General features: G+C 43.8%; 1 protein-coding gene across 1 annotated transcript in view; it reads right to left on the bottom strand.

The window, feature by feature from the left end:
- Positions 1-432: 432 nt before the first annotated feature.
- Positions 433-6000, bottom strand: part of LOC122414855 (uncharacterized) — a 102542-nt gene continuing 96974 nt past the window's right edge. Inside the window, exon 5 of the mRNA XM_043426457.1 lies at positions 433-1138. The gene's annotated coding sequence lies outside the window, so the exon portion shown is untranslated. The remainder of the gene's footprint in view (positions 1139-6000) is intronic.

Here is a 6000-nt window from a genome sequence, read left to right as displayed (position 1 = left end):
CCCATGAAAAATTCAAAAACGTCGTGCCGTTTCTCAATGACAAATTTTGCATAGCCCATTGCCGCCGAATCGGTATAATTTTTTGAGCTTAAACATTGCATTCCATAACAAAATAGCTTTTTTTAAACACTCATATGGTCATGCTAAGTCAGTAATTAATAAATTGTAAATAACAAACAAATTATAATGTCCAAAACCAAAGCAAGCTACTACATCTCACCTCACGAACCGTGCCTTTGGTCGACGCCCAGCTCCAACGGCCCCGCGCTGCTCGCTACCTGACTGACATCCGCACGCAACGTGAGTAATACCAGTGATCGACCAGAGGTGCGGATCGATGATTAATCTTTCTCGCCAACGATCCTGCAGCAAACCTCGATATAAGCGAGTCAGACGGTTCGGAAAGTTAGATCTCAATCTTGACAAACTCGCTGTGCCAAGTAATGCTACATAACTCTTCTGTATTGACACGTTAGCGGTTGTTTGAATATCTTTATTAAAGGTTTGGACACAAAAACAAGTTTTATTAAATTAGACTGTGGGTTGATAATATTTTGATTATTAATAAATGAACAATCTTATGCTAATCAAGAGATTCGGTAGAGTCGCGAGACAAGTACATAGATAGCCCTGTCGTCTGCTAGGCCAAGGCTCTCATATTATTATTTCTGAATAAAATAAATTTCGGTAGTGGGGGTAAAATTGATAAATCGTTTTCTTGAATTACGAAGCCAGGAGTCTTTCACAATTTGAAAAATGATTTTTTAGCTAATTTAAAAATTCTCTAACAGAAAGTTACTAACACATTCGTAGATTGCTATGTTTGCTTAGAACAGCATCAAAAGTATCTTGATACCAGCTATAATCCGTTTCCATGAAAACTCGTGTCCCCACGACAGGAATAATGAGCAGCGATTGATCATGATATTCGCTGTACCGATCCAGTGGAATAAAATTCTTGAATCGATATTTATATATGCAATACCATCAGTCAGTTTTTGATGGTATAAAAAACAGAGGTCTGACATTACGACGTATGGGATAAATAAAAGAAAATTCATCGTCTAATGAAATACATAATATCTATCTATTCATCAAAACTGGTCATGTAGTGTCAACACTCTCGAACTCTGGTTCTCTGGAATTACAATAAAGTATTTATTTATTTACTTAAGACTAATCACAAGTTTGGTCAATAAAAGGTGTCAAAGGTTCCGGAAATTTGTCTCTTACAATAATTTAAACTGTTTATAATAATTTCAACTGTCAAATTTCAACGATACAATGACTCAACTTACGGACTCCACGGAGCAAAAAAAATCCCTCTCAAAGAATTGCCTCTCAGCAATTTTTCGTAATAACAACGCAAAAAGCGGCAGATGTTTTACCGCGCATAACGATTCGAAATATTTTCTCAAATACTAACGCTACCCCGAAACAATATCCTTTGACAAACCCTCTGACTTTCGCAACCTCAGTAACTTGGATTACCGAAACAACGGTAATCGAAGTCCCGATAAACTTGGTGGAGACGACACCATCCGTACCGTCAACATCTGTTTAAATAATGACCAAAAGTCGCCTTCCGTTACCGAATTCCTAATAGATTCCGGTGCGGAAGTAAACATAGCTAAAATCAATATTGTCTCTAACCCAGTGTCACGTTCGGAGGGGCGTGAAGGAAAGGTTCGGGTATTCGAACGTCGAGCGGCATACGTTATGACCCATAGACTTTTCCAATCAGCATGTATACGCAGAGCGTTATTATATAGATATACTCATTATGAGTGTCGTGGGCGCACGCCGATAGACCTCGAGAAGTCTTGCTTTATCTTAGTTACGACTGCGGAAAGGGAATTGAAGGTTGTGAATAAAGAGATCTAGGATTCTTTATACACTCTTTAATGAAAACAAAGGGTTAGTAGAATTACAAAAGTGGAATGAGATACAGAGATCAAGGATTCTCAATATATTCCGATATTAAAATTAAATGTTAGTAAAATACAATTGAAGGATACAAACTTGATGAAATAAATTGTTAAGTACTTTACCGGAGAGGCGTCTTTGATTACTTCGATTCGTTGTAGCTAACTTGTCAATGTTGAGTTACGCGGATGATCGGAAATTATTATAAGTCCGAGAAGTGGACGTTCGAAATTATTCTAAATCCCAATCTTGAAAACGGACTTTAACTTTAATAGAAAGACTCGACTCGCTCTCTTCTACAGAAGACCCGGAGATCGGTCAGAGTTTAAGTATAAAACGGCTAACCGAATGACAACCGAACTACTGTTAACAGTATAATCGTGACTCTAAGTACGGAACGGACTGCCACGAAGAGGAAAAATCTCGCCTCGAAAATTTTATAGGGGCCAAAATTAGAAATTGGTGGGAGAAACGGAAGTGTTTTAAGCCTTTTGGATTCTTAGATCTAGTTTAGGGGAACTGGATGTGTCATCTTCGTAGTGCTGTTCGTATAGTGTTAGTTGGGGGCTTTAAGTTTATGGCCTAAGCATCTTGGGTCCAAGGGTCGCTCGGTGGTTTGTTGTGTATATAATGTTTCAACATCACAACCCTTTTTCCTTTTAGGCGAGATCAAGTGCAGAAACGTTTGCACGCTCGTTTCCTTTTTGGGAATAAGTGAAGAAACGTTTTCACGCCCAACTGATACCCTAATCCATTGACGAGAATAAGTGCAGAAACATTTGCACGCTTGTTCCTTCCTGCGGTGAGAATAAGTGAAGATACGGTTTCACGCTCACCATACTTCCTCCGATACGGGAATAAGTGAAGAAATGTTTTCACGCCCGTGAAACCTCTGACTAACCATGGGACGAAATTTCAACTTCGAAAACTTCATGCGCAACAATCGAGACCAGAAACATACCAATTAAATTATTTTCAAATTAAAAATATTCAAAAAGAGCTCAGTCAAAAATCATCAATTATTTCCATTGAAACAGTTACCCCGAAAATTCATATAAAAAAATTAATTCCAGTCGATTTACCCCCGAAACATCCAATCGATAATATACCTGAAAACGACCCACGGTTGCCGAAATACCAACAAATCAACAAATAATCCAAAATAATTCTATCTACTTCGAGAACACAGAATCAATTTGTCAACCACCCTTTTGAATCACAAAACAATAATTAAATATTTTACTTTTAACATATAATCAACCACATTTAACAAGCATTCTTCACCGACGGTCAACGAGACTGTCGCCTGTTGCGGAGAAGGAGGAGATAGCGAACCAAAATGCTTCTCAAGCGTCGGGTTCTCCACGTGGTCGGACATTGCTAGGCAACGTTGGCCTCACGAATAATATGGCGACTCCCGCGGTGACGTATGAACCGTACCTTGATGTATGGGACGTTTCAACTCCAAGAGCTGCCGCTCCTCCCGAAGTAGAGACTCGCTCCAATATAGTGGGAGATCACGAGAATCTCAGGTATAAAATGGATAATTACGTACATTTTATCTCCTCCGACGGCGAGGTGGTCACCCCGATCGGCAGGCTTCTGCTCGACTTGGGATTAATTGACCCAGTCGCTTTGAAGGATAAAAATCTGGCGATCGGCCAGATTGCTCTAACGCGATCCGGTCGGCGCAGGATTTTCAGTGTCGTAATTAAATCCAAATATTACGATCGTACCGATCCTGAAAAAATATGGTGCGGGCTCAGGAGTTTGGAGCGAGAATTCGATCGTTTAAAACTGTCGTCTTTCCGAATTTCTAGGCACGGCGATTTTACAGACGAATTGGCCCCCGAAAAATTGGTCTCGATGATTCAGTCCTTATTTGGAAATAAGGGAATGGACATCGCGATTTGCTACGGGAAGGCCCAGATACCTGCTCCGGAGTTAAGGGAGGGAATAATAAGAGAAGCTCATACGAGCCTTATAGGCGGACACAAAGGTGTGACCAAGACCTATAGGCGCATCCGAGAGCGCTTTTACTGGCCCACCCTTAAAAACGAGGTGCAGAATTTCATTCGAAGCTGTAAAGGGTGCCAAGAGCAAAAACTCGTGCGGGTGAAAACTCCTGAACCGATGCTGATTACCGACACTCCCGTAGATACCTTCGACAAAGTCTCCCTCGACACCGTAGGCCCACTGCCTGTCACTCCTCACGGAAATAGACATATTTTAACAATGCAGTGCGGCCTGTCGAAGTATATAATGGTGGAGGCAATCCCCGACTTAAAAGCGACGACTATCGCCGAAGCGCTAGTCCGTCGGATATACAATGTCCATGGGGCCCCTCTCGCCATCCTCACGGATCGGGGTGCATCGTTCATGAGCGGTTTATTGCAGGAGGTTTCTCGGTTGTACAAGATAGCCCATGTGACTAGTTCGGGCTATCGTCCTCAAACCAATGGGTCGCTAGAACGTAGTTACATTGTCTTGACAGAGTACATTAAGCACTACGCCAACAGCTGCGACGATTGGGACCGACTCCTGGGATACGCTGAATTTTCCTACAATACCAGCGTACACGAGGCGACGAATTTTACGCCGTACGAAGTGGTGCACGGGAAGGTTGCCAGGCAACCGAGTAAATTTCCGTCCGGGGAAAAATTAGCAACGTACAGCGCGTTCGTGTCCAGCCTAATAAAACGATTAAGCGAAATCCGCGAAATTGTGGGGAAAAACCTGAACCAGGCGAAAGAACGCGCTAAGGGCTACTACGATCGCAAAAGCCATCCGTTCACAGGCAGAATCGGTGACCAGGTATACGTTCTAAAAGAACCGAAAAAAGGAAAGTTCGATAGGCAATACCACGGCTCATACACGCGGTACAGCGGTTCGCAAAACATGTGGACAAAATTAAAATCGCATATGTTTAGCCGCTGGTCGATGTGCCGGGGACCCAAGGTAGGAACTAGTGTAGTACGTTAATGCATGAATGTCTTTTCTGAAAGAAAAACAGCATAAAGATGCTAGGACTCGTGTGCACGCTGCTTCTCCCCGCCGGTGTACTCCTTCTCAACCCGGCATCTGAGAGTTTATACCGCGTCAACAAGTTCGACGGCAATGCGGGCCTGTATTACGAACACGAAGGCCCCATACAACTACAGCGTGCAGACTGGAGGATAACCCTTCACATCGACTACTACAAATTCATATCATCTGTTCCGAACGAGCTCGCGAACATCGAGAGGGTGGAAGAGGAGTGCCGGCGCTACAATAGTCACTTTGGGTGTGAACAACTGCTTCGGAAAGCCTATATACTGGCCCGGCAGAACCGCGCACACGATGTGGTTGCCGAGCTCTGGGCGATTACCGGGCGGCAGGATATTCGCGTCGGAACACAGCCGCTCAAAACGATCAAGAAACGCGCGGCGCCGTTCGGGTTCGTCGGGAGTATTAGCAGGTCTCTTTTTGGTACCGCTACCGAAGAAGATGCTGCGTATTTGTCCAGTCAAATCGATCGACTGTTTGCGGACCAGAAACGAACCATCCACCTCCGCGATAAGCAGATGCACATCGTGGATGCTAAACTCCAGGACTTGCATAACGAGCACGTCGCCGAAGTCCAGCGCGTGAAAGACGTTTATCGCTTCGTAGCGGAGATGCACGCAGAACTACGCGAGCTTGCAAACAAGACCGCTATCGCGCATTATAATCTGACGATCATCGATCACGGAAACCGTGTCATTAACCAGATCGAGAATTTCATTCGCACGGGCGAGAAATACATTTCGATAATCGGTTCCGCGATAAACGGTCGATTCGATCCCAGCGCGATTTCCCGATCTCCGCTCGTCGATATCGCACACGAAGCCCAAGCACACGGGGGCGGATTGGAATTTCCGTACCCGGTCTCCTATCTACGACCAGAAAATCTAGTGCACCTCGCGCGCACTGACATCCTGTAACAGGAGTCACGGGTAATCATTATCGTCCATATACCACTTTTGGACCACTCGGTATATGATCTTTACCGAGTCATGCCGTGGCCGGTGCCCCAACGCTTTCACAATGGTAGCG

Source organism: Venturia canescens, chromosome 8 (assembly GCF_019457755.1).
Source record: "Venturia canescens isolate UGA chromosome 8, ASM1945775v1, whole genome shotgun sequence".
In the NCBI taxonomy this organism is placed as follows: Eukaryota; Metazoa; Arthropoda; class Insecta; order Hymenoptera; family Ichneumonidae; genus Venturia; species Venturia canescens.
The sequence above is the reverse complement of the archived record's forward strand: the minus strand, read 5'-3'. Positions and strand labels throughout refer to the sequence as shown.